The 15,374-nt window shown below is 55.0% G+C and overlaps 1 protein-coding gene across 2 annotated transcripts in view; it reads left to right on the top strand.

Annotated features, from left to right (window-relative positions):
- Klhl29 (kelch like family member 29) overlaps window positions 1–15,374 on the top strand; it is a 260,001-nt gene that overhangs the window by 158,887 nt on the left and 85,740 nt on the right. The window lies entirely within an intron of this gene.

Raw genomic sequence — 15,374 nt, 5'->3', positions numbered from 1 at the left:
TTGTCCTCACGTTGTTATACTTTTGATCCCCGCGTAGAAAGAAGCAAAACCCAAAGCAGGAAGAAAGGCCTTTCATGTCACTCCTTTTAATTAGACACCCTGTTAAATTGCGGCAGTTTTGCACCGAGCTCACCCTCGATGCTCTGAAGACGCTCCTTCCCAGGGAAGCCAGGGGTTCATTTCATTCTTCTCCTCCTTGTTTCCTTTCGAAGGCCAATTTAGTGTTTTGAGACATTTTTGCTTTTTGCCTGTGCCGCTCATGGAGATTTGCGTGCATAATGACGCTGCGGGCACAAAGAGGGGAAATGTGGCAGAGTCGGCTCCCGGGGCCCCCGCTGATCACTTTCCATGGAGGCAGACTTGGAGAATCAGTGGCTCTGCCTTGCGCTTAGAAGAAAGTCCCTCTTCCCGCTCTTGGGGGGGACATGAGCCACCCAGAGAGCGTGGGTTCCTGCCATCCCAGCCTCCCTGCCCCCTTCCCTCCCTGGTAGACCAGGGAGATCAAAGGGACGGAGGACAGTGCCTGGCGCCCATTTGCCACTCCGTTGGAGGGAACCAGTGCGGTGTTAACAGTCAAGTCCGGTCCCAGGTTTCATGAATATTTTAGGATGCTGGCAGAATTCTAACTGCCGTGTCCTCCGCTCTCGGACGTGTCACCCATATTCCGCGGTTTAATCCGGGCTCTCGGGAAGGAAGCTCCGCTTCCCCACTAGACTCCTTGATTATCCTGAAACAGGCCAGCCAGGCAGGTCCGGGTCCAGGGGCTGCAGTCTGTGCCTCCCGGCTCCTCCCTGCGCCCGGACATGCGGACTGGGGAAGCGGCTTTGTTTTTGCTGACTGGTCACTGAGGGGCTCAGGGAGAGGCCTCCTGTGCGCCGGTCCCTCTGGAACATTTGGCTCATTTGTCTCCTGGCAGGTTCCTCTGTGCTTCTTCTACTACAATGGCCTCTTTTTTTGCCTGGCTTCGCTCTCCCCAACCCAGCCTGTCCCCTGCATCCCATCCTGACCCGCCCCCATCCTGCTGGAGCCACAGTGGCTGCCAGCATTTCTGGAAGGCCTCACCCCGCTGTCACTCAGGTTTGCCACTGTGCCCGGAGGGTTCTGGCGTGCTTCCTTGCAGTCCTGCTCCTCACTGCACATGTGTGACCAGGCTCCAGGTGAAGTCCGAGGGGCCTCCGGAGGAGGACTGAATTGATGACAGACCTGTTGCCTCTCCCTTTGCCCTGTGGGAAGGCACTCTGACCTCTTGGGAGAGCCTGGGCACTCTCCCACCTCTCCTCTCCACCCAACAACTCCCAGGGAGCTCCCCACCCCCACCAGGCTTTGCAAGGACTCCCGCTGGATTCCCTTCAGGCCTCTGGACCTTGGAGACAAGAGCTGTGCCGGCCACCAGCCTGCTGCCCTCTGAGTGGTATTTCCCCCATGTCCAGACAGTGGTGCTTCTGGTCCATGGACTCCACTTCCTAAGTCACAGGCAGAGTCCCAGGCCTCATTCACTGTAGCTGCTTTTGGTCCTGAGTCTCCAGGGCTGGGGTCCAGCTTTGGGTTCTTGACTAGCCCCCAAGAACTTCTCCTGTGTTAAGGTTTGGGGTCAGGCTTGCTCCGGGCTGTCCTGGCAAGGCCAGTGGAAGCTAATGAAGACAGAAACTATGCTGGCTGGGCCAGAGCCCAGAGCACCCACCAGCCTCGGTAGGAGCCATCCCACTGGCACTGTTGGGTGAGGCCTGAGCCGTGAGAGCTACACCAGAAGGGGATGCCTTTGGGCTCGGGCCCCTGGTATCCTACCTGCCCCTATGGCACTGCAGACCTTCCCAGTGTCTGTCTCCTGGAGACAACATGTGTGGTCCCCAGGGCCCCAGGTGCATCTTGTGCATTCCCGTCTCTGTCGGCCTAGCCAGATTGCTGTGGAAGCTGCTCAATAAATATCTGTTGGATTTAATGTAGGCAGATTACTGAATTGAGGCAGAAAGTGCCCTGGCGACCTCTGACCCCTCCCCTGGACCTGGGTCTGGCCAGCAGAGTAGAGGAGGGCCTGGCTTGCCGACTGCAGACCCTACACATCCCCTGTGGAAGAAGTATTGATTCTTCTGTTTGTTTTGCAAGGAAGCTGTCCCCGCAGAGACTGCCAGCTCCAGAGCGAGTGAAAGGGAAACCAGCCCTCGCAGCTGGTCTATTAATAAGAGGCCCAGACTGTACCAGTGGGCGCCCCCAGAGCCAAGGTCTTGGGTCTGGGGTTACTTTGGAATCCCACCCACCCAGTCGCACTATTGTGTAGCTGAGAAATGCAGAGATATTCTTTACAGGCCACTGAGTTGAACAGCCTGGGCTCCTGGGCCCCAAGGAAGAGCTCCCGCCACCCCTGTTGGCCATGGCACAGGGGTCAGCAGACAGAAGGCATGTCTGGGACCTTAAGGAGGCAGGCTTTTCTGCCTTAGAGGAAAATTTGAGTTGGGCAAAGATGGGCCAGCTCAGGCAGCCATCTGGATATCACACAGTCCAGAAGCTCAATCCAGCACTGCAGTTACCCTGAACAATTCTCTGCAGAGTCTTCCCAAATTTAAGCCTTTAAAGTACACGCTGGAATCTGTTAAGTGCAGGGCAAGTGAGGCTGCCAGGTACAGCTGTACAAGCCGTTCACCGAACAGCAATCAACATCCGTTCGGGTTTCTGCTGTGTTGTGACAGCTTGCACAGGCACACAGCTGGCATCCTAGGAGGACCCAGCCAGCCCTTGTGCAGGGAAGCTGCCTACTCAAACCCTCACGGTACAGGCAGCCACCAAGGCCTGACATGGACAGGAATCCACCAGAGTCCCAGCACATCCGTGGAGGGGTGAACTGTGTGACTGGGCCTCTGGTCCCCCTGCCCTCCTGCCCTTGTCACCTTTTCTATCATTTCCCTTATATTTGACCCACTCTGGTGCTAATGAGGGAAGGAGGCTTGAATGTGAGGACACTCACATTCTGGAGTGTTCTGCCTCTTCCCGGGCAGCACTGCAAGCTCTGATGTCTGCTAATGCCTTGGGTTCGCCCAGCCCTTCCTCCTCGCCTGTTTGCTCAGGCTTCGGCCTCCAGCTCTCCCCAGATTGTCTCCGGTAGATTTCGGTTTCAGCTTTGGGCATCTGCCCTGGACAAAGTATGTGGGTTGTGGATCCAGACCTTCAAACTGAGGCAGCCTCTGGTGCAATAATTCCATCTAGCTCCAGGCACAAGGCCCAGCGCTCCTCTCCAGGGCCAACGAGGGGGCAGCGGTGGCCAAGCCCGTGCTGAGATTCCTACCCTTCTGGAGGCATGGTCTAGGAGCCAGTCTAAGGTCCAGGTCCCCTAGACTGAGGACCCATGTGCCCCTTCGAGGACCCGGCGCCCCCAGCAGCTCAGGCCCCGAACCAGGTCAGGAGAGCATGCCCTGAGTTAGGCGCAAAGCAGGGTCCTTTATGCAAAGGAGACCTTCACTCATCCACTGCATAAGCAAATGTTTATACAGCGCCCTCTGTGTACTGGGTGCTGCTGCCAGAGCAGGAGTCGAAGCAAACATATCTGCCATCTCGGAGCTAGTGGATGGAGACAGATCAATAAGTAAAGTCCAGAGTGGGAGGCCAGCGCCAGGATGGGACGTGGGGCACGCTGGAATCATAAGTGGTGTACTTCAGCAAAGTGTGAGCAAAGCCTTGCAGAAGGTGAGGGTGCCTCATGGCCATCAGTGCCCTCCCATTCCTGCCGCTAGGGAAATGTGCTATAGGCCAGTCATTTATACACAGCATAAATTTGTTGCTCACAGTTGTAGAGGTCAGGAAGCTCAAGCTCCATGTGCTAGGAGATTTAGTGCTGGCGAGGACCCCATCTCAGCAACCTCTGCTGCACCCTCTCGCAGCAGAAGGGCAGACGGCAGAGACTCCCTCGGGCCTCTGTTACAAGGCCCTGCTCTCCAGCCTCCTGACTTAGCCCTCCCCAGGACACCACCTCCTGACTCTGTCACCTTGGGTGACATGCTGAGGTCACAGCACCAACGAGAGCTTTCCAGGCTGGTCCCAGCTGCTCTGTGTAGACTGAAAGGGCAAGGGCAGAGCCAGGGCTCTGCACTCAGGCTTTACCTCCTGCCCAGTTTCCAGCCCAGTCTTTCTGAGGTCTCCTCCTCACAGCACCCACACCGTGGGCCAGACAAAGGGGTCTCCAGGCAGCACCACAGACCCCTGGTCCCCACCTGGGTCCCTCCTGACCCATTCACCCAACTCAGTATCTCCACAGTCACGTCCAGCACGTTGGTCCCAGAACTTCACCCTTGATCTGAAAGCCTTTTGAAGATGTCCATCATTTAGTTTTGTCATGGGTTTTGCTTGGTTGTTGTTGTTATCATTTGTTTTCATGTTTGTTTTTGCAACAGGAAGTATAGAACCCAGGGCCTTGGAACCGATCTACAGCCCCAACCCATTTCTTTACTCTTGATGGAGACAGGGCATCTCCAAGTCGCTGAGTTGCCCAGGCTAGACTCAAACTTGCCATCCTCCCGTGCCAGCCTGCCAGAGGGGTTGCAGGTGTGTGCTGTCACACCCGTGTTCCATTTGTAGATCCTTAAGGCTGTTTTCCCAGCGACCCTCCTGGTCTTCTCAGAAGCTCTGCTGTTCTCTGGTCAAGCACTGAGACTGTCTGTCTTTGTGTCCGCTGTAGAGTCAGACAGGGTTTAGAGCAGGTGGGGACATTTAACACCCTGTAGAACTGCAACGGATGACAGGTTTCTGGTATGAGGGGGACTGCCCAAGGTCCTGGGAGTCCTGGGGCTGGAGACTGTCCAGCAAGCCAGGAAAAGGACACCTCTATCAGCGGGGTGCCCATCTGGCAGCTTGCTGCCTGTCCAGTGGCTTCTAATATCACATTCCAACATGGAGAAAATCTGTCCTTTGTCCCAAGGTTCAACTACAAACCCTCCATGAAACGAGCGGTTCAGAATCTGGAGACCTGGGTCCGGTTTTTCCTGTTCTTCTCAGCCCGGAAGTGCAGCCCAGTGTCAGGAGGTGAACACAGGGTCTGCACTCAGTGCAGGCACGGGTCTCCCGATGTCCCTGAAACCCGGCCTCCCGAGGACACCAGCCACCCAGAGTCCCCTCGAGCAGCAGAGCATAGGGGCCCCCACTTCCCCTGCTCCCCCAGCATCCTTCAGGAAGATGTAAGAAAGACACCAGACCCCCGGAGGCTGTGGGATCAGGAGCCAGGGTGTCCAGGGAGCCTGCCCACCCACTGATCCTTTAGCACCAAAACCGGACTTGGAAGCACAGTGTGTGCGGCTCTGCCCACCACTCCCCTCGTCGGGCTTCCTCCCCTCCCACATACGGTCCTTTATCATCCAGAACCTTGGGCTGGGAGCAGGGTTCTGACTGCTCCACCACTTCTTCACTGTGGGCTCTGCTGCCTCAGTTTCCCTGCCTGTCAAATAGGAATGATCGTCTTGTAAGGCAGCTTCCAGACTGAAAGGAGAGCCTGGATGCCTTGGCCCTGGGAGGAGAGAGGGAGGCATGAGAGGGAGAGAGCGCCACAGGGGTGGGTAGAGTCTGATATTTATTAGCACCGGACGCTTTGGCCCGTGTTCATCAGACGGGCCCTATTCAGGAGCCCCAGGGAGACAGGGCTCGTGAACACGCGGTGGAATCATGGTAAATCTGGGCACTCAGGTCTTGGGGGTGAGGTCGTCCTATCTGGAATGGCCTGGGGTCTTCCTGAAGTCAAGGCCGTCCTCAGACTTCCTACCCGGCGCCTCGGGCCCTGGACTGGCTCCCACCTGGACCCGAGACTGGGGACATTTCTTTCCCCTGGATCATTTGTATTCCAAACACTCAAGAGCCCACACCGGCCAGCGCCGTGCCAGTCAGGGCTGACTCTTTTCCTGGGCTTTCTGTAAACACGGTGAAAACTGCCTTCCTGGGTTTCAGTTTTGCTCTTTTCCTGCCATTTTCTGCTGATTTCAGCCTCCAGGACTGAAGTTCTTTCTCCTGGCCTCCGCGAGGAATTGGTGAAACAGAAAAAGCAGGAAATTAATGTCCCAGCCTCCAGGCTCCACACAGCATTAGATGGAATTAAAGGAGAATAATGAGCCGATACACACACAATTCTGTTGTTCTTTGATTTTCCTTTCAAAATTCATGTAGTGAGCGCTCCCGCCATTCCGCCGTCTTGGGCTGGGAGACGTGCTGGCTTCCTGAATGAATTTACATACCAAATGGGTTTTAATTTTATATTTTCGCTTAAGGTCAGGACATTTATTTATTATCATTATTTATTACTGAAGCACGAGTGGTTTTAATTATTTTAGTGTTCCTCCTACAAAAGCAGGATAGCTGCTAGCTACGGAGCATTCTCCGTTTCCGCTCCCATAAATAATAGAGTTTTTAATTTCATGAAGATTTAGTATTGTCTGCTTTGTAAATTAAAGTCATCACTTACCACAACACAGCCGAGTGCTCGGGACATCTAGGTGGACTTTTCTGTCCGTCCCTTCCCGTCAAGGAAGCCCAGAGACAAGCTGGGCTCAGGAGCTGGAGCCGGAGCCCTGGGAAACAGGGAAACAAACCCCTGTCTTCACGTGCTTTCAGATGTCACCCACTTATCCCCTGCAGGACCCCACCAAAGCCAGCGTGTTTACTGGAGCAGACTGAAGTTCCTGCCTGCTAACTCAGGCCCCGGCACCACTCAGTTCCCGGTGACAGGTTGAAATCCTAGTGTTTCTGGCCACCCTTTTGCTTACCTACAGCACAGCAGCTCTGTGACAGGGCCTAGTGCCTGTACCCTGGCCTGGAGCCAGAGGTGAGCCAGAGACAGCCAGCTGGGGAGGGAGCAGAAACACAAGGGAGAGGAAAGTGGGTGGGTGGAGGTCAGCAGCCCACCCCACTCCCACATAGAAGCCTTGATTCCTGCCTGTAAAGCACAGTCCCCTGCCTGGGCCAGATTTATCCTCTGTGGCAGAGGCCAGATGTTTTTAGGCTTCCCATTGTGTGGGAGGTGAGGACACAGCTTCGTGGCACTAGACCCACATTTGCTGCCTGGCACCTCTGGAACACACAGGCCCTTTGGGGTTACCATGAAGAAGCGGCTGCTGGTGGTTGGAACTGTGCTATGTCTACTAGACTGCCCTGACCCACCAGTGGGGTGCAGGCCTAGGCAGGGCAGGCAGGCTGACAGCCTCACACATGGCCCGAGGCCCTGGGAGGGCCCAGCCCAGCAGCTACCTCCCATCCCTTAGGGTTATGAACATATTCAAAACATTAGATTTAAATGACACCTGCTAAATTCTTCTGGGTTTGGTTGAGTTCTCTGCCAGGCCCTGCACGACTCAGAGGTCTTGGGACCTAGTGGTTGTGCCAGGGACCCAAGGAGCTGCTGTGGTAACCTCATTCATCTCAGAGCAGGGGCTGACGGAGCTGCTGGCGGGTTCGCAGAGATTACTCAGGGCCCATGAGGCCTGTCCCTGCACACACACACACACACACACACACACACACACACACACTGTGGCTTACGCTTCCACAGAAAATAGAGCTCACGCTGAGTCATCCTTCTCCATAATGAGCGAGGAGACTGGGTTAGCAGGGGCACACCCGTGTTTGGGGAATGCCCCCCTTAGCACAATGCTGCCTCCTGGTATCTCCCTCTGCATGAGGAGGGCAAGAAGATGCACGTACAGGGCAAAGCCATCTCCTGTGTACAGTAGCAGACTTCTTTTCTTTGTCTTAAAAACAGGCTCCCCCAGGAGGAGGCTCCTGGTACACGCTTCACTCGTGTTTCAGATTTCCTTCCTGCCACCCTGGCACTGCGGTAGATGGAGGTGGTTCTCACGGTACCCGGGGACGCAGCAAACCAAGGCAGTGATCGGAATCAAACAGGGCAAATGGCTAAGTCTTCCTACCACACTGAAAGAGAGGTGAAATACAGAGCTGGACGCCTCGCTGCTGTGTGCAGGGGCCCTGTGTCCAGGAGACTGGTTCCTCCTGGAATCAGATCCATGGATCTAAAAAATGCTCCCAGGAAGACTCCCTTATAAAAAGGTACATGTAGGCACCTCCGTGTTAGATGAAGATGCTGAGGTCACAGGGCACAGACCTCCTACTCTGCCCTCCAGTGAGGGTATCATTTATCATTCAGCCCAGCACTGCCCTCAGGGACCCCGAAATGTGGCCCCAGAGGCGTAAGGAGGCAGAGAAAAGTCAGGGAAGGAGATGAGGCCATCTGTGATTACACAGCTGCTCCAGCAAGCGTGGAGGCCGCCCAGAAGGCAGCTTACAGGGCAGAGATGGGAGGAGCAGACTGAAGGGCCGAGGAGCAGCAGGATGGCTGAGAAGAAACCAGGCTGGCAGGAGTGAAGGGTGCCCAGTAGAGAGTGCGCAGGGCTCAAATATCTGGAGGAATCTGGGTCTCAGCAACAAGAGGCCCCAGGAGGGAAAAAGCCCTAAGATGAAAATCACAGCCCTGGGACTCCTCAGGCACTATTGGAAACTCTGGGAGTATCCATTAGTCCTCCTCTAAACTAAGATCTAGAAGGTTCCATGTGGCCTTGATCTGCTCTCTGTCTAGGACAGGAAGTGGGGTGCGACTTCCTGGTCTCTTCTCTGTCCCTGCTGTGGAGCCCTGGCCTTGGTCCCCGCTCTTGGAGGGCCCCTCTCTGGTGCAGGCATGGGCACAGCAGTCTCTGCACCCAGTGCCAAGGAGGAGCACTCCTTTCAAATCCTGCAGGACTTGGAGTCACCAGAAAGTCGGCAAGAGCTGAGGCTGAGCTTCTCTGCAGGATGAGAGTTTGGAAAGAGTGTCACAGGTAGCAGTAATCACCGGGCTGAGCACATGAGAGCCTGGTAATAACAGCAGCGGTAATGATGGTTGACATTTATTGAATCTTTACTACCTGCCAGACATGAGTAAGTGCTTTGCACACATTTTGCATCAACTCCTGTGGGGCAGATATTATTATCCCTATTTTAAGATGAAAAACTGAGGGTTCGTGAAGTTCGTTTACCAAGATCACTTGCAAAGCCAGTGACCTTACAAGGCTTTGGACTCAGGTCTTTCCTAGTGCAAGACGCAGGGCAAGGGTTTAACATCCTTGCCTTTTGCCTGAGTCAAAAAAAAAAAAATTCAGGTGGCATTTATTGTACTGCCTGGGTGCACATGCGTGAACACACTCACACCGGACATGGACAGAGCACACACTGGACCTGCTTGTGTCCACCTTCCCTGATGCACAGGGCCCCCTGCAGCCAGAGATGGCCTGGGGGAGCCATCGTGGCAGTTACAGAAAAAGCTGATCACACACACGCATGCACGCACACACACACACACACACACATACACACACACTGCTCCAGGGACAGAACCCAAGCACAGCAGGGCCTATGGCACAGCTCCTACTTGCTGGCTGCCCAAGCAGCATGCCCACTTGTGATACCACAGCAGCATCCTGCCTGTGACCAGGGCTTTTTCTCCTGCTGGGTCCCTGAGCTACCCCAGGCGGTGTTGAAACTGGGCTTGAAGACAAGAGTGCAAGATCTGAGCCTGCCGATGACAGTGGGGCAGGGAGCACGGCCCTGGATGGGAAAGGCAGGGCTGGCAGGCCCGAGAGCTGCCACCCCGCCCAGCTTGTGCAGGGAGGGTCACAGGGATGCACTGGGCTCCCGGCCCTGGGAATTCTTCCTGTTCAGGAGTGCTACGCTAAGCGGTGACCCCAGGGCGGGCGGGCAGTGCAGGTCCCATTCTCAGAGACCAGGAGGGGAGGAGGCGAGGAACAATAGACAATCACCAGAAGGCGGTGGCACAGAGGTAGGACTGGGCTCCAAGCTGTGGTCCGAGACCCGTGTGTGCCCCTGGCCTTGCCTGTGCCTCCTAGCATGACTTGATCCAGTTTCCGCCTCTGGCAAACGGAGAGAATAAAATGCCCCTCTCAAGGAGCTGTAGAAAATGTCAAGATGCTCCAATTCAGGAAGCCAGGGCTCTCCTCAACAGTAAGAAGAAGAAGAGTTGCGGAAGGAGATGTCTGTTTCTTTTTGTGTTTTGAGACAGGGTCTCACTGTGAAATCCAAGCTGTCCTTGAATTCGAAATCCTCCTGCCTCAGCCTCCTGGGTTCTGGGATTATAGGCATGTCCTTTGTCCATTTCTTTAGTGCCTTTTGAATTATCATTGACTCCTAAAGTAATATCTTTAAGTATATATACATATATATTACATATTTAATCTATTAAAATATAACTTTAATGTATTAGGAACCATACAGATTTTTATATTTAATATGCCATAATTGGTTTATAGCATATATAAATATCTATATACGTAAGTTCATTTTGTGTACAGTGCACAAAGACACGTGTATATTTGGGAAAGTCAGAACAAAAGACACTACAAGTGAGCATATTGGTTCTCCTGCTTAGCAGCAGGCAGGAAATGCAAAAGTCTTGATGGTGAGTGCCCAGGGTCCCAGCTACCTCCGAGGCTGCAGCAGGAAGAAGGTTTGAAATCCTGAGCAGCACAGCAAGACCCCTCCAGACAACAGCAAGCAAAATAGCACGCGTGACTTTTTCTCTAGTGTTTCCTGTCCTGTGGCCAGGGAGCGTCACCACTGTCTATGATCTCAGATCAAAAGAAACACGAGCCCTGGGTGCCATGTCCCTCCTCTGTGCCTCCCCCTCCCCAGTGGTGGATCCAAAGAGCGACCCGGGCTCAGCCGTAGCTCCCTGCAGTGACCCTTCCCCAGCCTGTGCAGCGTGGGTCCCACACACCCTGCCCCTCACACCAGTGCCCTGTGAGCGGATGCACCCAGTTTATCAGAAGGCTTCTTCCCATCTGAAGCGTGGGGCTAGGGTGGGATGGGAGAGGAAATCTGTCCTCATGTATTAGCTGGGACTCAACCCAAGCTGGAGGTCAGTGACACCGAAATAATTGGAGGTAAGAGCTGTGAGGCCATTAAGATAAATTTTTGACATAAAAATGTAGGCTGGTTCATAAAAGGTTGCCGTGACAGTAGGTTATAGTGACAACTTTTCAACAGCTGTGTAAACCTCCAGATGGAGAGGGAGTCGTTGGAATGAATCCCGGGCAAAGGGGTAACGGTGTTATCATACAGGCACGCATCTCAGGGAAGAGCAGAGCTGCCGAGCCCGGCCTGGCCTGGATAACACTATGCGTGAAGCAGGAGGTGCAAAAAGAGCAGAGGGGCTGGCAGCTTAAGGATTCAGCTCCTGACTACGTACGCATGGGGCACGGCACCATCCTCTGGCCTGGGAGGAGCTGGGAGCCGGATTCCAGGGCTGACCCCCATCCCCACCCCAGCCTTCCTCAGGAGGGGACCAGCTCAGCTATTTGCTGTTCTTCTCCCGCAAATGAGTCATGAGGGGCCCGTTGACATGGGGTGTTCTCTGGACAGGAGAATCCTACCCAGAAAGAAAGGCAGTCTCAGGAGGGCTGGGATCCAACAGGCTCCCAGGGACCTCTCCCTGCTGGAGTCCACCCTTCCTATAGGATCCGCTCTGGTCACTTAGTCAGAGAGCAGAAACCACAAGGGCGGCCACACCAGGCACCAACAGCGCCTCCACGTGGGGCTCAGCATCATCTCATTGAACCCTCACAGTGACACTACAATGTAGACACTGTTATTCCATTTTACAGGCAGGAAAACCGGGGCCTGGAGGAGTTAGTCTACAGCGATCAGATGTTCAAGCTGTTTGGAGTTAAAGTCTGTGTGACCCCTGCCACATCTGGCTGATAAAACTCGTTTTAAATGGGCTTTGGAAGAGGAAACCAGATTTGCTAGTAAAATGTCTGTACTTAGTGGTTGTAGTGTGGGTGTGTGAATTTATGTGAATTATTCACTAGTGGCACTGATAGAAGATGGAGTCATCTATGTGGCCCTAAGGCCACAGAATTCCACCCTGGAATGGCACACATGTCCAGCCTCCCCTCCCCATGGTTTGCTGCTTGTAATTGCAAGTGATCCTTCCTGGTTCTCTGCCCAGTGAGAGAGCAGACCCCATGGGGACCACCTTGGGCCCACGGTGGGAATTCAGGACCCAGGCAGAGTCTATGAGAGGTGAGCTGTGATTTCCTTCCAGAGTCTAGAATCCTGGAACAGCACAGGTTCCTGCAGTGAGGCCAGCAGCAGAGAGGGGCACGGGGACACTGTGGACTCTGAGATGCCCGGGAGGAAGCTGTGTGTCCTTCACCTGCTGGACGTTCGTCTGGGGGTGCTCGGTTCTCAGACCAGCCCGCTTATGCCGGCTGGACTGGTCCACCCTAGTGAGACGGGATCTCCAGCCCGTGGCCCAGTGTGTCAGTTATCTGTCCACAGCCTCCTCAGGGAGCTGTGTCATCTCCGAGCTAAGCCCTTCCTGTCTGAGACACATGCTGCTTCCATGTTGCACAGCAGAGAGCTCTGAAGCCAGAAGGAGGCAGATGGGGGGGTGAGGCAGGCAGGGGAGCAGGTTGCAGTGGCCACAGCGGTCACAGCCCTGGAAAACTCGTTCAGGGGAGGAGCGATAGCAAGGGTCCCACCAACGACCTTGGTATTGCTGCCCCTCAAAAAGCAGCGACCGATGATCTTGCCAGGCTGGGCCCATATTCCCGGAACTGAAGGCAAGCAGAACTCAGGGCCTTCTCATCCTAATGAACCAGGAGGTGGCCCGGCTGCCAGTCTGTGAGACATGACATGACATCATTGTCCCTACATCTCCTGAGTCATGCAGACCCCTCCCCCAGCTCCTGGGCCGGTGCAAGGCGGGCGCATGTGATCTTTCTCCTTGGGCTTTTCTTAGTAACAGTGCTGGCCACAGAGACATTCTGTCCTGGTCAGCCCTGAAGGCTGTCCTGAGTCAGCGCTTCCACCCCCTGGAGGCTCCTCACCCTGTGCCTGAATCCTGGGTGAGGTCAGTGAGCACCTTTTGGGAACCACAGGGGGGGTCAGGGAAGCCATGATCATAGCTTAACAGCAAGTAAGGGTCTCTCTCAGGGAAGGGACACCTCCAAGCTGCTGTCCCAAGAGAAAGTATTTACTGCTTGCTGGGTCTTTTGACTTCTGGGTGGGAGTTACAGCCTGTGATTGGGTCTCAGGTGCTGCCCAGGCCCACCCAGGGGTGAGGGAGGGGGCGCCCCTTTGACTCAGAGAGACCAAGGAGAGTGGGGGTCTGCCCAGCCTGGGCCCGTGTGGACTCGCCAGCAGTCCCACCTTCCCTGAAGCCTTCTGATTTCTCAGGGAAAACATGGCGACCATGAGAAAGTCAGTGAGTGTGGAGAGAGTCTGGCTGGTGGCGGCCAATTTGGATGAGGTCACGAGTCAGGACAGTGGCTCTCCTCAGGGTAGTGACCCCCTGTCCAGGGCTTGAAGAAGCAGGTTCAAGAGCAGAGGTCAAGCTGGACACAGTTCTCAGGATCTGTGGCTGTCAGGGGCCAGGGATGAGGCCTCGGCTGTGACCCCGCCATCCTCCTCCTCTAGCCAGGAGTCAGACGGGTTCCCAGACAGACAGTGGGGGCCTACAGACGGGGTCTGGGCTCTGATGCCCACCTTGGCCTAGGGCATTGAATTCTCAGCACCTCTGCTAGATTTGAGCTCCATCTCAGAATAAAAATCCTGGACCCCAGAACTGAAGGGGCCTTGGAGGCCTTCCCCCAGCCTCTCCCATGGCAGGTGAGATCTGTCACTAGGCCCTTCAGACAGCCCTCGGGTGGTTAGAGCCAGGATTCTGAAAGAGCTGATTTTCCAGAAGGGGGAAGTAGAGGAGGTTCTGCCAGGAGAGAACTTTCTCTGGTTCTGGACCCGATTCCACACGGCACTCTCTGGCCTTCCGCAGCCCCGTCTCACACGCCGCCCAGCCCTGGGGAGCAACCGCAGAACAGGAGCCCTGGTGTGTCTCATTAGCAGACCCTGGCACAGCTGCACACACTGTCCAGGGCAAAAGGGCATCTGCACTTTGCTCATCATGGAACTCAGCACAGGAGCTGCCCCCTGTTGCCCAGCACTGTCCCTGCCCTGTCCCTGGGGGACTGTGCCCAGAGGAGGCACCCAGAGGGTTTCAGTTCTTCAGTGTTGGAGCTGGGTCAATGGTAGACAGCTCTGACAAGGGCCTGGCCATCAGAACCCCAGGGCTGGGGCAGCTCCGGAGGACACCCTGTTGCTCTTCAGCACTAGGTACCTGCGCAAAGGACCCCCAGGTAGCTGGAAGATAATTCCTGCTCTCCAAAATTGAGACAGGCACTGCTGGCAACAGGCCGTGCTGATAAGTGGTCCCACTGGGACGTGAGTGTCACTGGAGGGAAGAACTGCCATGATAAAAGCAGCAGATTTCCTGGGGGACAGTGTCCCTTCCAGGCAGCAGCAGGAGCCCTGGAGGTGGACGCTGGGTGCCCTTCCTTCTGGTTCTGACACTGTGTGTGCCCTGAGGACCCAGGCCCCAGGAGCACGGACTGTCCACCTGCCAGACAGAAGGGCCAAGCCACTTGGGGTCATTTTAGTTCATCATGTATATGAGAGGCACGGATGACAGCAAACAGAAAGACTCAAAGTCTACAGATTCCACCCCACCCCTGTGAAGTCCAAGGGGCCCCTCCTCAGAGACCTGGCTCCTCTCCTCCCCTCTCCCCTGCAGTCTCCTCTGTACTTTGGCCGGCTATGAGCTCCCACCCCAATTCATCTCTCCTGCCCTCACTCTGGGGTACGATCAAAGCGTAGTGAGCTGTTGTCCTTCCCATCAGGTGCCCACTGATGGAGAAACACAAAGGCCTGTGCGATGGTCAGCTGGAGAGCTCAGTGTCCCCAGCCCCGGAGGGAGGCCTGATCCAGCCTCACCTGACCCCCCCTTAGTGAGACTCTGGTTAGGCCCTCCGGTGCTTGGAGACTGACATGGCCCTGATCCTCGCTGGGTGACTCCTGCCCTGTGCTTGGATGATTGCTGGAATTGTTCCCAGGGCCACCAGGCCAGGCATCCATGGAGCAGGTCTAGGCCCTTGCTCTTCCCTTCTCTGCTCTAGTTGAGATAAGTAGGTTTGGTCATGTTTTCAGAACATGTGAATCCTTACTGATTAAACTACCCATGAAAACTGACGCATATCCCAGCCTCTGGGCCTGAAAAAAGAGGATTATAATAAAAGCAGAAAAGTTGTCCAAACCCTCCGTGTTCTCGGGTACTTTAGCACAGTAAAATGCACGGGAATTGAGGAAATCTTTCATAAAGGACAAATTAGGATACATGGGAGTGAAGGTCAACACATGGTTGGAGAGGGGAAGGGGACAGAGAGAGACTGCTTCCAGATCATTGCTTAGTCATCACAGGGGTGTAGGAGGGGCTGTACCTCCTCTGCAGACCAGGCCTTGCCCCCAGGGGTACTCAGGAAGGCGGGGGCCTTTCTCCTGGCAGCTCTGCT

The sequence above is a fragment of the Cavia porcellus genome, unplaced genomic scaffold (assembly GCF_034190915.1).
Source record: "Cavia porcellus strain 051 isolate PalLab524CR breed Dunkin Hartley unplaced genomic scaffold, mCavPor4.1 scaffold_1, whole genome shotgun sequence".
NCBI lineage: Eukaryota > Metazoa > Chordata > Mammalia > Rodentia > Caviidae > Cavia > Cavia porcellus.
This window is presented reverse-complemented; position numbering and strand designations above follow the sequence as displayed.